Genomic DNA, 22,074 nt, shown 5'->3' on the forward strand with positions numbered 1-22,074 from the left:
TTTTATAACTTGACGATCGATTGTTATATTTATGGAAATTTTATTTTATTTTAATTTTAATCTTCATCAAATTAATATGTAATGTGAATACTTATATACAAGTTTATCAGATGTTCCTGATGATGGAAAAATAATTTCCGAAAACGCTAGAACATAATAATTAATTACATTGGTTGGTAAGCGGAATTATAATTTATATATCTTTATATGAGATAGAAACAGGATGATGATATTTTCAACTGCACATTTGACGCTCTTCTTAAATAAGGGTAAAACTTTTGCCGTTTTGGATATATACTGGAAGAAAGAGAGAAATTAACGAGTACCCAACAATCTTATTAACTAAGGAGAAAGTTTACTTGAATGTGTAGAAGGAATCCCATCTTTACTATTATATATGTTATTCAAAATAAGAGTATATCACTGCCTGCACATATACAGGATTATACTGACCAAAATTCTTTGATACAGAGTCCTTGTAGTTTAAGAATAGCATTTTTTTTAACGCTGAACATGGTCTGGATTCAGAGTCTATTTTACAAAAAAAAATAAGGTTTTTATACTAACGATTTTAACAATCTTTTTTAATAGGCTATCCCATTCTCCTATTTAATCTGCATTTCTTATTGTAGAATACATCATTATACCACCGAGAATTGACTCGTCCATTCTTTATTCTTTGTTTTTCATATATTTGTACTTTCTTTTTACTCTTCCACAGTTTTTAGTACTCATTTGAACATCAATTGTTTAAATACTGCTGATTTTTGTTTAATTCTATTCCTACCAAGAATTATTCGGATGTTGTTTCACGAAAGAATCCGTTTATCGTTTTACATAATACGAGTCTGACTAGTTCATATATCGTTGATTATTAAAATGTTTGTGGCTGCTAAAAACGTATTTAATTATTTAAGGGTACTTTTCAAATTAATTTCGTTAAGTTTATGAATCTTATTGAAATTTAGTATTTTCTTTAATTATTTAAATAAGTAATAACAATATATCTCTAATAGTATGTCATTTAAAATTTTAATATTATTACAAATTTTCTGTAATTGTATTCACTGTAGTTAAATTATTGAATAAAATTTTGAATGGTTTTTAATAATTTTTGAGTAATTTTATAACAGTATCTATTAAAACTACTTTTTTTTTAAATGAAAGATTAAAGTGAAGTACAATAAAAAAATTCCGTAAGAGTCTTTCTTCAATTCATTTCTTACACGAGTTTTCCATTTATTTTTTTCAAATTTGGTAGTTAATATCTCAAAAATAGGAGTATTTGCTGAAAAATGAAAGCTGTAATAATTTTTCTCACAAAACTTTACATGAATATGATGTATTTTATGACCATCTTTCTATTTAAAAAGCTGACAACAAAGTTGTTAATTCTTTCCTCGCATTGGTTATTTATTCTTATACAGTGTAAAAATAACGAAATATGAAAAAAGTTTAAGAAATTTTTTTTTTTCTTTTGGAGGGTGAACTATGATGAAATTTTATTGTAATATAAAATTTAAACTAAAATATTTTTTTTTAAGTTAAAAGAAATGATATTTTTAAACTTTTATTGGCTTCTCCATCCCCCATTATTGACCCCAAAGTATTTCTTTTTAGCTACTTGCACAACTACTATACTTAGAAACGCATAAAAAATTTAGTTAAAAATATACAATAAATAAAAAGATAGATTTTACTATTCTTGGGTAAAGGGGAAAATTTGGGGACAATATTTTTTTTTTAAATGGTAAGATAAGTATGCATGTATGTACTGAGCTTAATATAAAGTGCGGCTGTTCGCAAAATTTACCGAAAATTGATCCCAAAGAAACTATCTATCCCACCCCCTGAAGATGCTGACCCCAAACTTTTACCAACAAATTTCCCCCTATACACAAGTCTCTGTGCCAAATTTAATGAAAATCAGTTTATCCTGTCGAAAGTTTAAACACACCAACACATGTACGTATGAAGATTACTTCCTTTTTTGTTTTTTTGGGATCTCTGGACTTGAAGCGTCGAGAAATACAAAAAAAAACCGATACTCTATTTTTTTGACTGATTAAAATACATTCCTTCTTGCAGCACAGCTCTAGAGTTAGATGATAACAGGAAAGTAAAAATTAAAATTGGATTCAAGATGGCAGAACCAAGATGACAAAAATTTCAAATTTTCTGTAAACTTTTACGTTTAGAATTTTACATAGTATTTATTTCTATCTCCTAGTCGCATTAAGTTTTATAATATGAAGCCATACGATACATTAAAATTATAATAAAATTAATAAAGTATTAATCACTTTTAGTTTGTGGTTATATAAAAATGTATATTATTTAAATTAATAATAATTATTTTTAACTTGCCTTTACGAGTTTGCTTAGCGATATATGAACAGGATTTTCTTGTCCTCAATAGTCTCTCGCCAACCGTTTTATAGCCGAATTCAAATGAGAAAAAACTGCCGATTCTCTCCTTCACTGATTGCACTACTAACCGTTTTGCTTGATACTGTATTGCTACTAATACTTCTCCGATCTGAAATCATTTAATTATTAATGTAATAGGAAACTTTAAAATAAATAGTTTTAATAATAAAATCAAGCATTTAATCGAAATTATCGTTTATTCTGTTAATATAAAAATAAAGTAAGTATCATTACAAATGTTTCTATATGAGATTACCTTAAAATTTCAATTTTAATCAACATTTTACGGTTTTTGTTTCGTCCATGAAAGAGCTATCCTGAGATAAACAAACAGGTGTGGCACAGATAAACTGCTTTGAAAATTATGCGACATTGTTTGAAAGTAGTTGTACTCAAAACATACTACTGCAATTAAAATTTATTACCTATGAAAGTTAGCCAGAACACTACAAAAAATAGATTCGCCCAAAGCTATTAATAACAACCCAAGGCTCACGCAAAGTTCTAATTCTCACTAAATTAGGCTGATTGGGTAGCTGTTAGGGTTGAACACAGTGTAAAAATAGCACAACAATGACGTTTGCACCTATAAACCAAACAAAACATAACAATAGTACATTTATTCAAGAATCCAGTGAACAGGAATATCATATAACTGATTAAATCTGGTTATGTAGCAATTGCTATCATTTCTAAAACTCCCGTATGTCTTCCAAAATAAACTCTTCCATATTTTTTTTCATTTAATCTGATCTACAAAGTGACACACAAAATCATATATTCTCATAAGAAATTATTCATATATACATAAGAAAAAGGCCTTTTGTCATCTATTTATATTATTTAGTAAATTTATTTTTATAAATATTTTATTAAAACTTATATAACTAATTCTCTTATTTGTACTTAAAGTTCATTTTTAATGGATTGTTTTGATTTATTGTATTTGAAGTTAAAAATAAAATACTGCTTGATAAATATCTTCAAAAATTCATTATTTATAGATAAAATTCTCTCCTACCATTATTATCGGGAGTATGTCGAAGAAATGCCATAAGGTAAACGGATATCCTGAAAAATTACATTTAAATGACAAGATGAGTCTAATTCATGACATGAATAAATCATTGAAGCTGTGAACCGAAAAATTCTCCTTACAACTACCGAAATATATTTCCATTTAGAGAAGGAAAAAAGATGAATTCCTGTAACCACAAAACAAGGTTATCTCGATTAAGATGTGTTAACCCCAACAGAAGGGTCACTGCTTCTCCTACCAAGGGAGCTGGATGGCGGCCAAGTCCGAGTCTTGTAAAAGGTCTAATTCCAGTAGAAACTTAAAAAAGAACTTCACACAGGACTTGATTTCTTAGGTGATAATAACAATAAACATACAGTACAATCCAATAAATGAGAGAAACGTTTGTAAATGATCCAAAACGTTTAAAACGTTTTAATCATTTAAAAACGTTTACCTAGGATGTCAGGATATATCCGGTGCATTACAACAGTCAATGAGCTTTTCCGAGGTGATAGTACTAATTTCCAAAGCATTTACGAATTTTTTATAACGAATGTTATAAACAGTCGTTAACTGGATATATGAATAAGAGAGGACCGGCTTTGAACAAGGAACAATTGGGATCTTTTCTCTTATGCGCCCCGCACTCTGGTTTTTGTTATTTCATCGTTTAAATCATCATACTAAATGAATAAATAATGTCATAAATAAATCATTTTGTAAAATGTTTCTCACCTGTATGGCTTACAGATAGGATAGCGATCTGGTATTGACAGTTTTTACGCAATGTTAATACTCGTTGTACCGTGTACAAAGATTAACGTGCCTGCATTATATTTTTCCGTTTTTCAAAGTATTGTTTTGGTTAGTTAAGTGTGTAGAACATCAAAAAAAAATTAAATCTGTTAATTAAAAGTGTAGTATAATTTTTAAAAGTACTTTATAGGTTATTTTTCTCCGTACGGCGAGTCTACTTCGGGATGACATATTTACAACAAAATGGTAAGTGAAAGTTAAAATTTGTTTAATATTCTATTGTATGTTTCTTTGTGAAGTTAAGGTGATATCTGGTTAGTTTTCGTGTTACAGTACCGTAAAATTGGTGTTATGGGTAACACGACTATATGAACTAAAGGTTTTCCTGAAAGTTATATAGCAAACTCGCAGTTTCCGAGTAGAAAAGTACTGGTCTTGTGTTCAGATGGTCAAAGGTTTGCTAGCAGTCAAACAAGGGGTTGTAATACTAAAAAGAAGGATATGTATTATATTTCCGATTTACCTTCTATGATTTCGTTACACGTAAGGCATCTGAGATAAGAGTGAGTCTTACTTCTCTGATAAAAGTCAGACTTACGTTTTACGACAATAATGATTTTGAATATCTAGTCCTTTGAATGAACAGTAAGAAGGTTTCACTGTCAGAATGATTAATTCTATTTCATTGGATTTGGCATAGGGATACATAATAGTATATTCGTATCAAGAGGACAACGGGAAAACTAATTTATTTTTCAATTTCTTAAGTATGCTTGGTATGGAATGCTTGTTATTCTTTAGAGCGGCTATGCCATTTTTTAGGAGTGATTTATACTGCGCAGGTCGTCTACAACCATTATGATTACATCACCTAATATACATACATAGGTAAACTACATACAGTTTTGTTAATTGTTATTAAATGAAGTAAGAAATAATTACATTTACATGAACATAACAGATTTAAAGAGAATTAACTAAAATTATTAAAACAAAAGAAAACATTACTTTTTTTATTTTAGGTTGGTATAACTAGTTGTTTATGACAATTTTTTTGCACTGACCTCAGAAGTCTAAATAAATAAAAAATTGTTTCTTTTGGAAGATGATTAACCTTTGCTTTAATAAAATGTTTCATTATATAATATCAACGAAAAAATACCTACAGTATTACTAAATTATTAAAAAAGGAAAAAAATATATATATAATAAAATAATCGATAATATTAATTATTATTATATATAAATATAATAAGAATATAATAATAATAATATTATTATTATTATTATTATTATTATTATTATTATTATTATTATTATTATTATTATTATTATTATTATTATTATTATTATTATTATTATTATATTATTATTATTATTACTAATACTACTACATTATTGATTGGTTTATTAATATTCTACATATTGTTTGGTATTAAAACCGTAACCCGAACGTACGTAAATTTCATAAATTTACTGCAGCTGTGATGAGATGCGACGCGATATGTTATGATGTATATTAAATATTGATACACCAGAATAACAACGTAAAAGCTGTCATATTGAATATAGTAATTAATCAATGGTTTCGGTTGATCGGTGCCAGGTATCGATTAGGAAGTAGGAACTGTGCGGACAGTTGATAAAATGTATGAATGGAAGAAATGACAACACGGGTCTCATGACCGAAAGGTGCAACGCTCTCTCTGTTAACAGTTGCCATTACCGACGCTATCGGCCTGACCAGGATATTTAGTATCCCATGTTAATAGCTCTGGCCCATATCTGGTCGTACATAGCCATCTGTATCGTACCTAAATGAAACAGCATCCGCCACCCGAACGTTCTCGTTATTATATATTTTTTGTTTTGTTTTGTTTAGTTTCCACCCCAAAACTCAAGCCATTCAGATTTAATAACATGGAAAATGCGATGTGGGTTTGGAAAAGCCGGCAATATTCGGTGGGAAATTGTTTAGAAACATTGAATAACATTAAGAGTAATTTAAAAACCTGATAATGAATTATGTGGAGCAAAATCATTTTTCTTACTCGTAGTTAAATATTTGGTATTCAAATTTTTATCAATAAACTTTAATAAACAACATATTTAACAGAACGATGAAATATAATGTTTAAAAAAACGAGTAATATACGCTTAAAAAATGAATTGTATTTAAAAAAGTTTCTTAAATATAAAACTTAATGGCTGGAAAAATATAATTTACATTAATCTATATATATATTTTTTTTTATAATTACTAATAGTAATAAGATAAACTATTCTTTTTGACGAATAAGTTTTTTACATTTATTTGTTCAGATAATAATAATAATGATCTCGAGGTCAATAAAATCGGGAATGTATTCAGAATATTTTTCATTGTTCCGATTCCGAAGAAATGTTACTTTATAATTTTACTTCTAATTTAAAGAAAATGATATAAATTTTTAATTCTGTAGTAGAATTTATGTAACTTTGATTTTCTCTATTAAAATTTTACATTTTCCAAATTGACTCTAAACCACTAATTAGAAATCAAGTGTAGAGAAGTAAAAATATGCACTTATTTTATGCTAAGCCTTCACATATTGACATTGACAAATAATTATTATTATTACTGACCAATTCAGATCAGTTTTATATATATAAAACTAGCATCCCCGTCACGGATTTGCCCGCTCTATATTGTAACTTGCGTTTATTGCCGCGATCAGTTTTTTTATTTTATTTTTTATAGTCAAGTAACCGGAGGCAGTGGCTGTGATGGTTGAGCCGCCACGCTGTACACCACCCTTAAAATACCAAAATTCAAAAAACCCGAAATTGGTTTTTAGATATTTATTTGAGGAGTATTTTCAAGCCCAAATCTACAAAATAACTCGTTTATTATGGTCGGAAATATGGAAAATTTGCATTCATTGTTTCAACCTATTTTTATCTTTCTTCATCCTTTTCAAAGTCGAATTTCAAAAAATCTAGAAACTGGATTTTAGATATTCACATGAAGATTATGCACACCAAAAATCAACTTTACATCTACATATGTTACCGAGAAATTCAAAAAATAGTAAATTTCATTGTTACAGCATTTTAACTCTTTAAACTCAACATTTCAAAAAATCCTTTCTTAGTGTACACTTACATCGTAAGAAAAACGTCTATACAAATTTGCATCAATTTATCTTCAGCAGTTTATGCTGGGCGTTGATTATAAGTCACTCACGACATGTTACGAGGCTCAGCTGTTAAATTCTGCACATTAGCATGCTACATGGACACAAAAGGTACTATCCAGTTGGGCGTAGCAGCCCATGAAGTACCCCTCTACAAGCCTGCGTTAATGCGTTGAAATCTGTTTTCAATAGCAGTTAAAATGGAGTCGAATACGTCCAATATGTCAACACGGTTAAAACAGTGCCCAGTGATCGAATTTTTAACAGCAGAAAATGTGAATCCTACGAATATTTTTCATCGTTTAAAAGCGGTTTACGGTAGTGAAATTGCTGGCAGGAGTACTGTGAATAGGTGGGCGTTGAAATTTCGCAAATGTGAAGCTGGTAAAGCGACAATTAAGAACGCGCCTTGCAGCGTACGATCAGTTTTTATGACTGACGAGAAACATCGAATGGAGGAGGACGATTTGCTTCAAAGTGACCGGCGAATCACCCAGCAACGTATCGCTATTCAGTTAAGCATATCTAAAAAACGAGTAAGACATATTGAGCAATTGGGTTACCGCAAAATCTGTGCACGGTGGGTACCGCGCAATCTCATTGATGGTTCTCTACAAGCTGAAGTTTGAGCCTATTCCGCATCCGCCATACTCGCCGGATTTGGCTCGTGGAACTTCCACTTCTTCTCTCATTTCAAGAGGGATCTCAAAGGTAATCATTACACCACCGACGATGAGGTGAAGGAAGCTGTTGCCACTTGGATCCGAGAAAGACCGCCAGAATTTTTCAGTGATGGATTTCAAAAACTTGTCACACGTTGGAAAAATATATCAATGTAAACGGCGATTATATTAAAAAATAAATACTATATTTTGTAGCTAAAGTATTGTAATTTTATTTAATTTTTTATTTCATTCCAATATCTCTTTTCATTCTCATGCTACCCATACACGTGCAAAATTTATCACTCGAGTCTCGTATTTTAATGACGAACATAAATATAACATAATATAAATCTCTGTATATAAATATTGCCTATATTATTCAAGTAAATCATTCTCAAGGAATATCATCAAACTCTTTGATCCGTTACTAGATTATTTTGTCATCATTTGAAACCATTTTTGATTCGGTTTTCTACAAATTTACTGCCTTATAGCTTTCGAGGTATATTGTTTGTTTATTAGAAAATTGATCGAAAAATGGACTCTAAATACACCATCTTTCCTTAAGCCATCTATAATAGTCAACATATATTCTAACGTGCCCATAACAATAATAATAATATGAAATAAAAACGTGAAAGAAGGAATAGAATCTTTATCGTCGCGCTGTTTAATTATACCTTATAATAAAAACTAATAATCATCTTAAACATATCATTTTTCGTACATGAATTGATGTAATTTCGAGATGTAATACAACGAAGATAAATATAAATGGAATTTCATTAAAAAAAATCATTAAATTTCATCAAGTTATATAAACTCTCTGTAAGCTCTGGTTAACAGAGAATAAAGAAATGTTTGCGAGACATACGAAGAATCTTTCTTCATTAATAATAGTCACATAAAAAATGTAATAAGCTTGTTGAAGATTTAATTCTACGAATTTGATTTGACACTTTAGCAATGGTTTCACTAGGGGGCGATAAGACAGTAATCCTCCAAAAATTTCAATTGTAAATTGAATATATTTAATGTACAAGTAAAATTAAATGTAATATTTTATTTAACATTCAATGAAAGGTTAAATTGAACCCCAATTTTTCTAAATATAAAATATAAATTTATATAATTCTGACCGACTGTCTTATCCGATAAAGGAATCGGTTAACCGAATATATGCTTATATTTGAAATTTATACAACTGTTATAGTTTATAGAATTAAGCATTTACGAGGTGTAAACAATAAGAACATATACACGTTTATGTGCTATCCGATTCCAAAGTCTGTTTAGTTGTGTTTAGGCAGACACGTACTGTAAACAAATGTATGATGTACTACCATTAATAGTACTACTCATATTACAAACATCGGTCAACTTTTAATTAACAATATATATAGCGGTGCGTTTCAGTTGGTTAGTAGTAACTACCATTAGAAAAATAACTCTAGTAAAATATTACTAATACAAAAGCGTTTCTCTATTACAGTAGTAAGTCACTGAATTCCTTTTAAATAGTAATATTTATTACTAATTGAATTAGTAACTATTGCAGTAATAGATATTTTTAAGGTAATTAAAATACTGAACAACATCCACTTTTAGTAGATACTAATCATATTTCAAAATTTCAATCATAATACCCTTATGTTTCATAAATCAAATAAATTTCAAATAAAGAACGAATAAAATTCTTTCAACTCTTTAATAAAACTATCAATTAAATATCATACACAACCAGTTCCATTATACTAAACTCAAATGCTGAACTATGTAGAAAATAGAGTAATTAAATTTGTTTTTATTATATGTTTAATATTCGTTTATTAATCCAACTATTTTCATTTACACTTCAAACTTCGTACGATTTAAATGGAATACATTTTTTAAATATTTACTTCATCGAATTGTTACACATTAATAGTATTTTCTATAACACTTGGCATTAATAAACGATGTTTGAAATATATATATGAGTATAAAGAGTATTAGAGTAATTCTTATTTTCTGTAATTGTAATGAAAATGTTAATTATAAGGCAATGGTTTTGTTTTGTTTAATTACAACGTAAACTGAATCTATATGAAACGTATTTCAGGGAATTAAATTACAAAGGATAAAACTAAAAAAATAACTGCATTTCTAGTTTATATTTTAAGTTCCTGGAAACATTAAACAATAATTAAATTAAAAAAATACCAGAAATCCATTCGTACATTATGTTAGTTGATCAAATTACATCAGATTAACTCATTTAATGTTTACCCGTGCAAAAAACAAGTATTTCAGCTAGTAACCGAATATAAACAACCATTCATTATATTGCTACATGCACGTTTTAATAAATAATTCAATTTTAAAAATAAAAGATATTCTACCAAAATTTCATTTGTTCAGTTTACATTCAATACATTATTTTCAAGTTGAGAAAAAAAAATTATGTAAAATTTGTTATCCGTGGATATGGATGTCACGTAGTATGTAGTGCGCTGTGGTTTTGAGATGAATTGATGCACGAAGCATAATGTCAGCTAGCGTTGGCGCATGCACGAGGTTTTGCTCGCAAAGTATGCAAGGGTGGGGAAGCACATGCAACACCCCCTCACCAGAAGTAATATTTGTATTGAAATAAAGATTATGAAGTGTTACATTACAGTAGTTAGTTACAGATTCTGAAATCATTTACGTTTCCTATTTCTGTTGTCTTCTTAAGAAAAAGAAGAATAGAGAATTGCTAAAAATTACTAAAATATTGAAGTCAAAAAACAGACCCAAAAAAAAAATTACTGAGGAAGTAGCCTCTCTTTATTATTTAATTCATAAAAATTATACAAAAACCGCTTTTACAACATAGAACTTCATCTTATAAATGAACGCTTAATTAAGTTAGTCCGGTTTATGTATTTTTCAAACGTTTTTCTATATTATTGTAGGTTTAATATCTGGTTAAATTATGCAATAAATAAAGTCTCAAATCCGCTCCATGACTATGGTAAATCACTTATTTTATATTTTTCGTGTTATTTCCGCATTAATTTTTGTTATATTATGATAGAAGTGTGATTTTCATCTCTCTAACATAATAACCATACAAAATACATACACTCACCTAAACATACATACATAAGCTTCTTTCAGCTGTAGTTGTATTACCCCAGAATGTATAAGCATTGTTCTACAACTAACTGAACCAAAATTAGCGGTTGAAAATATTTCCATATTTCATCTTGATCTTTAAAAAAAACCTTCAACCTCTCTCCAGCAAAAATAATATCCTTAATTTTTTTAGTCCCTGCAAAAATACATAGATTTGACTTTGTAAAACTTAATTTTTTACATTTTTACCTTTTTAGTAATTAATAATTTTTCATATACCACGACTTTTGTGAAAATTTATTTAAAATTTAGAAGAAAAATCAATTTTTTTTTTTCATTTTGAATTATTTCAGTTTTCAAATATGGGAGATTCCTTCGAGTTCTTTTATACTCATTTAACTGTGTCAAAATCATAATTTTCTCAACAATTCTATAAATTTCGTTTTATAGAAAAAAATTAATAAATAAAAAAAAGGATTAACTGATTAAAAAAAAGACAATCATATTTTGAAGCAAGGACTGTTTAGAAGTTGAACTTGAATATCATCTGTCTTCAAAAATAGCGTTTATTTCTATTGATTCTGTACATTTTATGACAACAGTATTACAGTAATGTTAAATAGTTTTTGCTCTTTAAATATAGTTAAAAAGTAAAAGACTTGTCCCAAAATTTTACTGTAGTAAAACTACAGTGACAATTACTGTAAAATTAACCCCGTTAAAAATAATGTAATATACTTAAATCACCTTGCGTGGAATTAAATCAAATGGCAAATATAATAAATAGTAAATACATCAGGGTAGTTGATTTAATGAGAAATAATTATTTTTATTTGATATAAAATTTACTGATGGATTAATGAAGGGAGCAGTTGCTTAAAAAAAAAAAAAAAAACATCTTTCAAAATCTTATCACACAAAAGTTAACAAACAAGTAAGAAAACGATTTGAAAAATTATACATTCTGTTTTAAAAGCGACTACTTCATTTCCTTTACGAATTGATCCAATATTAAGAACCGAATACTAAGAATCAAACCCAATATTAAGAATACATAATTATGCCTATTAATTTTGATCGTATTATACCACCACACTGAAACAGCTAAATTCCAAAATTTTAAAATCAACTATCGGTATAACTTTATCGAGCCAGAGAGAGATTTATATACCCAAAACATCGGTAAGTTATGGAAACATGCAACTGGATTTGTATTTAATGGTTTTCAATGTTGACACCATACGAAGAAGAAAACCTTTCATACAAATCATCTGTGCTAAATCAGTCATTTTACACTCTATTAATATAAAAATATATTTATTACGATTTTAACAATTCTAAAAGTATAATTTGTAATTTTTATTCTTTTGCAATGAGAACTGGGCATGTTTTCAATATCTTAAAAAAAGTATTGTCAAGAAATCAACTGTTTACAAATGTTTAACTTAGATAAGAAAGAATTTTAACAAAATCATGAGATCAATTTTTTTTAGGTTCAGAACTAATATTTTAGACATTTATTTTTATTCGATGACTTTGTGTAGATATAAAACAAGTATGTTACAAATAAGTTATTAATTTTTAGAGATTTGCTATGAGTTGTAGATATTTCTTCAGGAATCTATAATATTATTGTTTTCGTCTAATGATTATTGTATGAAAATACAATTTTTACTCTATAATTAGTTTATACTATCTTATTTCCTTTCTTTTGAATAATTACTCGAATATTAATTTAATTTTTTCACATAAACAATTTTTAAAATTCAAGAATTCTGATAACTTTCTCTTTTCTTTTTTTTGATTATTCCATGAAGTTTACTAGTATTGAATCGTGTGACTGGCTTGTGTATTACTCACGATGATGCATCACGTGTACCATAATGGTCCACGGTTAATTGTGAATGTATAGTAGAAGTCCCAGAGAAAGCACATATATTGATTACAGCACCCTGTCTGGCCGACCGATAAATAATGTACAGCTAAGTGAAATCTATCTTTCCCGAGAGGTACAGCGGTACAGCGTAGAACGCGGATGGAGTTGAGGAGGAATGACGAAGCTGCAGCTGTGCGCGCTGAGCTCCTAGCACGCACTCATTACTTTTAAAAGTCTCTTTCTTAAATAAGACAATTTTAGTTGCCTACGCACGACAAGTCTTCCCATAGTTAATAAAATGGAATGAAATATTTTTTTGTTTCCTTTTTTTTATAGTTAAATAATTTTATGAACGTGTGTAAGGTTGTGTATAATTAAGATGGATATTATTCCATGTTTGATTTATAATTAATTAAAAACAGTCTGTAACAACTAAAAATCTGGTTATGCAACCAATAAAACAATTTTTATTTATGTTAATGTAATAATGACATGTTCGATTTATATATTAAATTTTAAGTTTATAGTTATTAAATAATAAAATTTAAAAAAATAATATATAACAACATTACGAGATTTTTTTTGTACGTATAACATGTGTTGGTAATTTAAAAATCAGTAAAGCACATTAAAAAATTGATTCAGTTAATCTCTTAATATTATAATTAAATCGTGATGGTGATCCATCAGCACGATTGACACTTAACGGAGCATCCAATTTCATACTGTGCTTCAACTTTAAAATTATTATTTTAAAATATTTTATTTGTATTAACTTTTAGCAGTACTAATTATGGATTTTTGTTTCTGTTTTATTATTATTATAATAATAATAAAAGTATTTTTTTATTTTATTTATTTAGTACAACAGAACAGCTACTTTGTATATTACACAATTAAGTTAAAAAATACAAACAAACAATAACAAGTTAACATATAAGCAAGTAACAATAAACGTAAATAATATGAGTATATGCATAACAAGATGATAATAATAATAGTATAAAAATAATAATCCAAGTCATACGTTTTTCAATATTATTATATGATGTACTAAAATATATCATAACAAGGAATTAAATACTTTTTTACTATAATTTGAAAAAAATAAAACAAATACAGCCATCAATCAAACTCATTCCACCAGAAAAAGCAGATCACAAACAATTAATTGTAATAAGTCTGTTATGTTATACCACATATGATAATTATCAAAACATATTTCTATGATAAACAAAACAATATATATACTTATATAAATCTACTATTTCACATGTACTTTATATATTAATTACACAGTCTATGTGGATAAATAATGTAAATTACAATTACATCGTGAAATTTTAAGGGGAGATTGTTTTTCAGTAAACTGAAATTTTCCATAAAACTGTCACGACTGCGGATATTATTTTATCAGTTAAAAAAAAAAGAAGAAAATAATAGATATATAATTTTAATGGAGGTGTGAATTAATTTAAATTTAGAACCGTTTATAAAGAATTACATTTTTTTGTAAATTTTTTTCTATGTAAATATATAAGAAATAAATAAGGTTATTTTTATTATTATTTTTGATATCTACCCCGTAGATATCTATCTTTTAAAGCAAATCGTAGAAATTTTACAAAAAGATAGAAAGTTTAGCAGAATAAAAGATTAACATGTAGTTATGAAATACTGATTATTGTTCGATATTGCAGACACACACACACACACACACACACACACACACATATATATATATATATATATATATATAATTTAATTTATATATTTCAAATCTAAAACTCAAGAAAAATAACAGATTTTTTTTAAAACTTTCAGTGATAATGTACTTGAACATTTGAGCTGATCAAAGATGCTCATGATCCATGCTTTTATGGTGACAAAATTTCATTAAATATTGTTTCTGTTTATATCTAAAAGAGTTACCATTCTTCTTGAGTTGGTAATTTCAATAATTTATTACGTAAACAACTTAACCAAATGTCTAGCAGTCATACGTACAGTGGTATTTAAAAACAGAAGATCAAAATACAGAACCAAGAACTCATGACTCTCACACACACACATTTATCAGCATATACATAAACGTTCGAACTATTTTATCGTTTTTTTTCAAACACGTTTATCTGGCGTCCAAATATATAAAGGATTAAAATTTCTATTACTTTGGCGTTACTCTAGACCGAACATTGTCCTACAAGAGAAATCAGGAAAACATTGCCGCGAACTAGAAATAATATCATCCATAAAATATGTGGAACAACTTGGAGTTCTGCCGATGAGCTGACTGCGTTGGTGTTAAATTTGACAGATTCCTGGGAACAAAACTGGACGGGGACCTGTCCTCTCCGGTATCGGAAACTTCTCCGTATAAGGGAGAAACCTCCCGCCTTCAAACAGCCTCGCAGAATATGGAAATCAATCAATAGAATACGTACTAACCACGGCAGATGTGCGGATTCACTTCACAAATAGAGTAAGACGCCGTCTCCAAGTTCCGATTGTGGAGCAGATAAGCAAACTGTCCACAACGTCCAAATAAGCAAGTCGCGCAATGTCCAAATAGGGCGTACGAAGGAAACTTCGATGACTTCCTGATGGCAACAGACGCTGCAATTGAATATGTTTTAAAACTGAATGTGTGTTTGTAATTTCAGTATTCATTGTTTGTCTACCCTGGACAATAATAATTTTTTATTACTCTTTTTATAATTTTATAATTTGTATCGTTTTTATAATTCTATTTTTTTTTTTTTGTCTATCTTAATGTACGTGTATTGTGAAATTACGTGCATGTGCCATACGATAAATAAAAAATAATTCCATTTAAATAAAAATTCTCGTTATTCTTTTAATACATTTTAAAGAAGTTATATAGGTTTCAAGGTCTATTTTCTTTTTGGATTTTACGTGGAACGAAGAAGTTTCCGTTTCACTATATATCCGATATCCATTTAAATTTAATCCAATGTGCATCCGGAGAACAGTTGGTGAACAAAATCCATTACGTATAATTTCATGCGTAACTTTGATGCTTTATCCTTAAGTAAGTAAGTCACTACTTGTAATACTGTTGTAGTAATTGCTGATTTTATTCCGATTCCTTCAAGATGTCTGATGCAATTTGTAGTAGTTTAAAACATTAAAAGTCATTCCCCATGGAAGTCATTTGTATGGTAATCACACAAAATAAATGGATTTTATGTATACGAAAGAGAAATTTGGCTTAACTTAATAAAATATACTTTTTAATTAGAAATGCAATAATTTATAGTTGCATTTCTTTTATCAACTTAAAATTACTATTTCCCCCTATATTAGGAATATGTAATATTTTATTTCTGATTCATAATAGTACATTATTGAGACAGATCACTTCCGGATTAGGTAGGTATGCTACTCCATAAAAAAAAATTATGGCTACTGTATAAAAACAAAGCTTCCCGATCATTTGCCTGGATGAATAAGGAAAACCGAATCAAAGAGCAACGTAATAATATATTATGACGTTTCATAAGAGTAACGTCATAACATAAACAATTAGTTATAAAATAAATAATAGAAGCGGATAAAACCAACGTTGATAATTTAAAATATAGATATATTAAATAATATATACATATAATTTAAATTTAAATACATTTTTACTTTCCTGGCATCATAGCTCTGTAGTTATACTGCAAGGGAAATATGGTAATTAGTCAAAAAATGGATATGGAATTTTTTTGCATTTCTCAACGTTTCATAACCCAGGGACCCCAAAAACAAAAAAAAATATTAGGGGGTAATTTTCGTTTGCACGTATCTATGTAGGTTCATTGGAGTGTTTGAAGCTTAGTAACTTTTGACTTGATAACTGATTTTGATGAAATTTTGTAGACTTTTTTATACGAGGCAATTTATTGGTAAAATTGTATGTATTTATGGGTCAATATCTTCAGTTGGTGAGAGGGGGTTTTGGAGGCCAACTTTCTCACAAGTTTCCAATCATCTTTATATTAAGCTCAATACATGCGTACATGCTTATTTTACTAATTAAAAATAAATTTCCCCCAAAATGCCCAATTCACCAAAAATTAAAAAAGCTATCTTTTTATTTATTGAATATTTTAAAACATTTTTTTGTCTTCTTAGATATAGTAGTAGTGCAAGCGACCGAAAAAAAAATACTTTGAGGCAATATTAGGGGGAGATACGATGAAATTTTAAAAATATCGATTTTTTTATATATTTTAAAACTTCTTTGATTTTATTTAACTTTTTAATAATATTAAAAATATAAATAATTTACGAGTAGTTATATTATAATAAAATTTCATCATAATTAACCTTAAACAACTCAACAAAAAACTTATGCAATATTTTATTGGTTGTTAATTTTTTGGTAAAAATGTTTTTAGTTTCTTTCATTTAACATAGTAAACGTAGAAAAATCAAAAGATATTCTTGGAAGGTGATTTTGGAGATAGGAAGCAGAAAGAAAAAAAAATACCGATTTTTTGAATTGTTAAAACGTTTTTGGTTTATTTAAATATATATTAATAGTTCTACAAAAAACTTCATCGTAAATTAGCCCAACCCCCAAAAAAATAAATCCTAGATAATCTTTTCATAATAATTATTTTTCCACTGTAAAGAATAAATAATTAATGCCAAGAATGTATTACAACTTTGTTGACAGTTTTTTTAAAATTAATATTACCAAAAAATTGATCGAAAGCGTAATATTATTTCTGTAGAATAAAATAGTTTTATTTTACAGAAATAGAAAGATCTTTAATGAGTCCGTAATCTATTGAAAATGCCAATAGAAAAAAGCACAATTACGTCTCTTCTCGCGAAATAAAGTATTATGTTAAATTATACGACAAAAGTTCTCTTTTCTGATTTCATAAAGATGGATGTCGTTCAACAATGAGAAATTCTCTTGAAAGTTCACTTTTAAAGATCGGATTTCTGTGATTAGATTACTGGTTTCAAAGAGAGTAAAACCATTTGAAATTTATTCAGGTTCTCATTAAATGCGGTACGGTTAAATTCTTTAAATCACGATAATTTTTACAACTGTGTCGAGCTATTCAAAAGTAACTGAATAAGTTTTACGGATTACCACCTGTAAGTTTTACAGATTTAGATTTCGCCTCCTTTTCTGTAATCTCATATATATATGAATTTACTCATGGATATAAAAGATTTATATTTCTGAATTTTCTGAAATTTTTTAAAATATTAATACAAAGATTTGTACAGTTCAGTCACTTGTTTATAACAATTTAAATACCGTAAAATATATAAAAATTAGTTTCGATATAGCTTAATAACAGTTATAAAGAAAGAAATTTCTTTTGATTAGGAAATTTAGACAATTATTGGCTTAAGGGTATAAATTTGTTGAAAAAATTATAACTTAATGATTAAACATGAGTTCATTTTTTATTAGTCCTAGTCAATGTGAAAAGAAGAGATTGGAAGAATCTTAGTTCTTTAATTTAGGAAAAATTCAATATCAAACCATCAGCCAGTAAAGCGATTTTAAACATCTTATGAAAATATATAGGTGCAACTTTCAGTGATATTTTTGGTTAGGACAGGTTACCATGAATAGCTAGTAATACAGTGATATCCTTAAAAATAAAGTGAAGACTGCTATACTGAAAAACATGTACAGTTTAGAGAAAAAAAAATTGCTTCTTTAAAAAATAATACTAAAACTAAAGGATAATCGGAATACGACATAATTAACAATCGTAACCAATAAAAAAAATTGGCTGAATGGTTCTATTACATTCAAATTACAGTCCAGACTTCATCCTATCAGATTTTGTTACCTCAATGAATCATTAAGTAGAGTCAAGTTTTATGACAACGAAGAAGTAAAAATAAATTAAGAAACTAATAAGATTTCAAGACAAAGAATTCTTCGTTTCTAGCACAAAAAAAAACAGCAGAACGATGGGAAAGTGTTTAATTATAGTTATAATTATGATAAAAAATTTTTAAGTTGTTAAATTTACTGAAGAAACTAATAGTCATTTTTGACTCGGTAACCTACTGAATGACCACCGACAATGCTTATAATGAGGGTTATTCAATAATTAAAGACACAAATTGCTTTGATGTTAAAACGGTTTATTTAATCAATAATAAATTTTTTTTCAACAATCCCCAGCAACATTTTTCTAATTTCTGAATCAACTTATTAATGCCTACTGCGAATAAATTTTTTGGCTTAGTTGGGAAAGCCAAATCAGCACATTTTCTTTGAACTCGTCACCCCCATTAAACTTCTTACCACGTGGCATCTCTTTGAGCAGATCAAGCAAGTGAATATCCGATGTAGCAGAGTCAGGACGATATGGGGGGTGAGGTAGTACTTCCCGACATAATTTATCGAAGGTTCTCGAGTGAGCTGTGTGAGTCCAGGCGTCATCGTGAAGCAGAATGATACCTTTGCGCTGAGATTCAGCGAGTTTTTTTTTAAACCGTTGGCTTCACTTTTTATAAGCATGTCAACATGCTTATAAAAAGTAAACGGCGCCTACTATAAAGTAGGCGCCGTTTACTGTTCGCTAACCTTCCAAAAATTGATAAGAACGTCCTTTTACATCCCAAAAGATTGTCATCCTTTTTTTTCCTGCTGATGTCCGAGTTCGAAATTTTTTTTTTAAAGTTGAATTAGTATGTTTCTGCTCTATGGTCTACCTTTTGATTTCGGTTCACACTGGTGAATCAACATCTCATCATAGGTTAGAATACTGTGACCCACCGGGTTGGTCTAGTGGTGAATGCGTCTTTCCAAATCAGCTGATTTGGAAGTCGAGAGTTCGAGCGTTCGTCCTAACAAAGTCAGTTATTTTTACACGGATTTGAATACTATATCGTGGATACCGGTGTTCTTTGGGTTTCAATTAACCACACATCTCAGGAATGGTTGAACTAAGACTGTACAAGACTACACTTCATTTACACTCATACGTATCATCCTCTGAAGTATTATCTGAACGGTAATTACCGGAGGCTAAACAGGAAAAAAAGGTTAGAATACTGTGAAAAGTAGCATCACCTCCTGCTGATACCGTTGTTTCAGCTGTGTGCTTTAGGATACTTGAGCTTGTTGGTGATAATGTTCTGAACTGTACCGATATTTACTTGTAATTTTTCAGCTACAATCCCGGGTGTAATCTGTTGGTCTTCTTGTACGAGAGAATCCGTGCGAATTCAAGAGCTACAAATGAAACTTCAATTAGACGTCCAGAACGGTACCCTTTAGTCACTGAAGTTTGACTATTTTAAAATTGTTTTATCCGCTTGCAAAAATGTCTGTGGTCAATACAGCTATTTCCGTATTGTCTGGTTATGAGAGGGTAAATGTTAACCGGTTTTTCACCTTTGGAAAGCAAGAAACGGATCACTGCTCGCTTTTCAACTAATTTGCAAACTTTAAAAAGACTCGCGATCGTAAAATGAGATCTTCAGGTAACGAACAAAACAATTTTATTCAAAAAGCTAATCAATAGTTATCAAAGGATTACAAATACTGTTATGAAATTATCATAACACTCTTACCAACCCTTTGCCTCCACAGCTATTTGTGTCTTTAATTATTGAATGATCCTCATATATCAGAAGTTTCATCAAAATACTGCGTAAATATAATGAAAAAATTATGAAAGTTTATACAAAAAAAAATACTGTACAAACCTGATACGGAACGTTAGTTATGCATACCAGAAAATTACAGTTTTTATTTTAATTTCAAATTTGATATAAGATCTTTCTTCAGAATTACTCTTTTGAAATTTGTTTTGATTTCATTTTTATCATAGTGTTGTGTTTGAAAGTGAATTGCAAATAAGTCACTGAATTTTTTGGAGCATTATTAGTTCGAGGTAAAACATACTTGACCTCAGAACCATGTTGTTGCATGAACGTTTTATTTACATGAATGCTATGGAAATACAGCTACTAATATATTTATAAATACAGCTTTTAACACCTAGATTTGCCTGGTTTATATTATATTAATAGATGAGTAAACTTTTTCTTTCTTTTTTCATGTGATAGCTGATGATTGGTCGGACAACTTACAAGTCTAAAGTCTGAATAAACTTGACTTTGATGCGCTCCAGTAAAAAAAAAAAAGAATTCTAATCGACAATCTATTTTGGGCATAAGATTAATATTTTTTTCAGGATTCTTAAACACAATTCATGTATCCAAAATCATTCTTATTCATTTAATAAAATGAATTTGAAGGTACAGAAGGTGTCAAAAAACCCTATTTTAAAGATTGTCGCCGCCTCTTTGTCAAACTGTCATACTTGCCAGAGGGAGCGCTAGCGACGCCGCTCGATTTAGGAAAAAATTATTATAACAAGTCTTCGAATAAATATAAGTTTAATTCAGAATTCTGTCTAAATTTTGGTATTGTTTTTATTTCAAACTTAAATATTTCAGCAACTTTTCTATCAAAGAAGTAAATAAGAAATAAAATTTATTTTAACAGACAAATCATCTCTCGCTTTCTAACAGTGCTCTTATGCAGACCTATCTAATAGACCATCCGAGTAATTGAGCCTAAAAATCCGTAAAAATTTCCTTCAGACGGTTCCTACACTAAACAAAAAATATAATGACCGTTACAAGTTATTACATTTTGTAGTAACATTACTTTATAGCCTCTTGCATGCACATCATAGTACATTTATGTATAAACATTTAATGTCTACAATGAGAATTATACACATACATACATACAGTCCTGTTATTATCGACTGTTAAAGAGGGCTGCAATAGAACATAATAATTCTTGCTGCCACTGCCAGTAACTGACGCCATCTTGGGGGCGTACCGTGTATATGGAGAGCCCTTCACGCGTTCATCACATATCTAACACCGGACGCCATTCACCATTGACACTTCAACATTTAACGAACCGGTTAAAAATTTAAACACCCTCTAAATTGCTATTGAATAATAACTGAACCTGTATTAAAGAAATATAACGGGATACTTAGTTAACACCCGTCGAAAGAAAATGTATCG

The 22,074-nt window shown here is 28.8% G+C and overlaps 1 long non-coding RNA gene across 1 annotated transcript in view; it reads right to left on the minus strand.

Moving 5' to 3' along the window:
- Positions 1-2,387: 2,387 nt before the first annotated feature.
- Positions 2,388-22,074, minus strand: part of LOC142322846 (uncharacterized) — a 290,714-nt gene continuing 271,027 nt past the window's right edge. Inside the window, exon 4 of the long non-coding RNA XR_012755947.1 lies at positions 2,388-2,539. This is a non-coding gene — a long non-coding RNA (uncharacterized LOC142322846). The remainder of the gene's footprint in view (positions 2,540-22,074) is intronic.

Source organism: Lycorma delicatula, chromosome 4 (genome assembly GCF_047948215.1).
Source record: "Lycorma delicatula isolate Av1 chromosome 4, ASM4794821v1, whole genome shotgun sequence".
Classification (NCBI taxonomy): domain Eukaryota; kingdom Metazoa; phylum Arthropoda; class Insecta; order Hemiptera; family Fulgoridae; genus Lycorma; species Lycorma delicatula.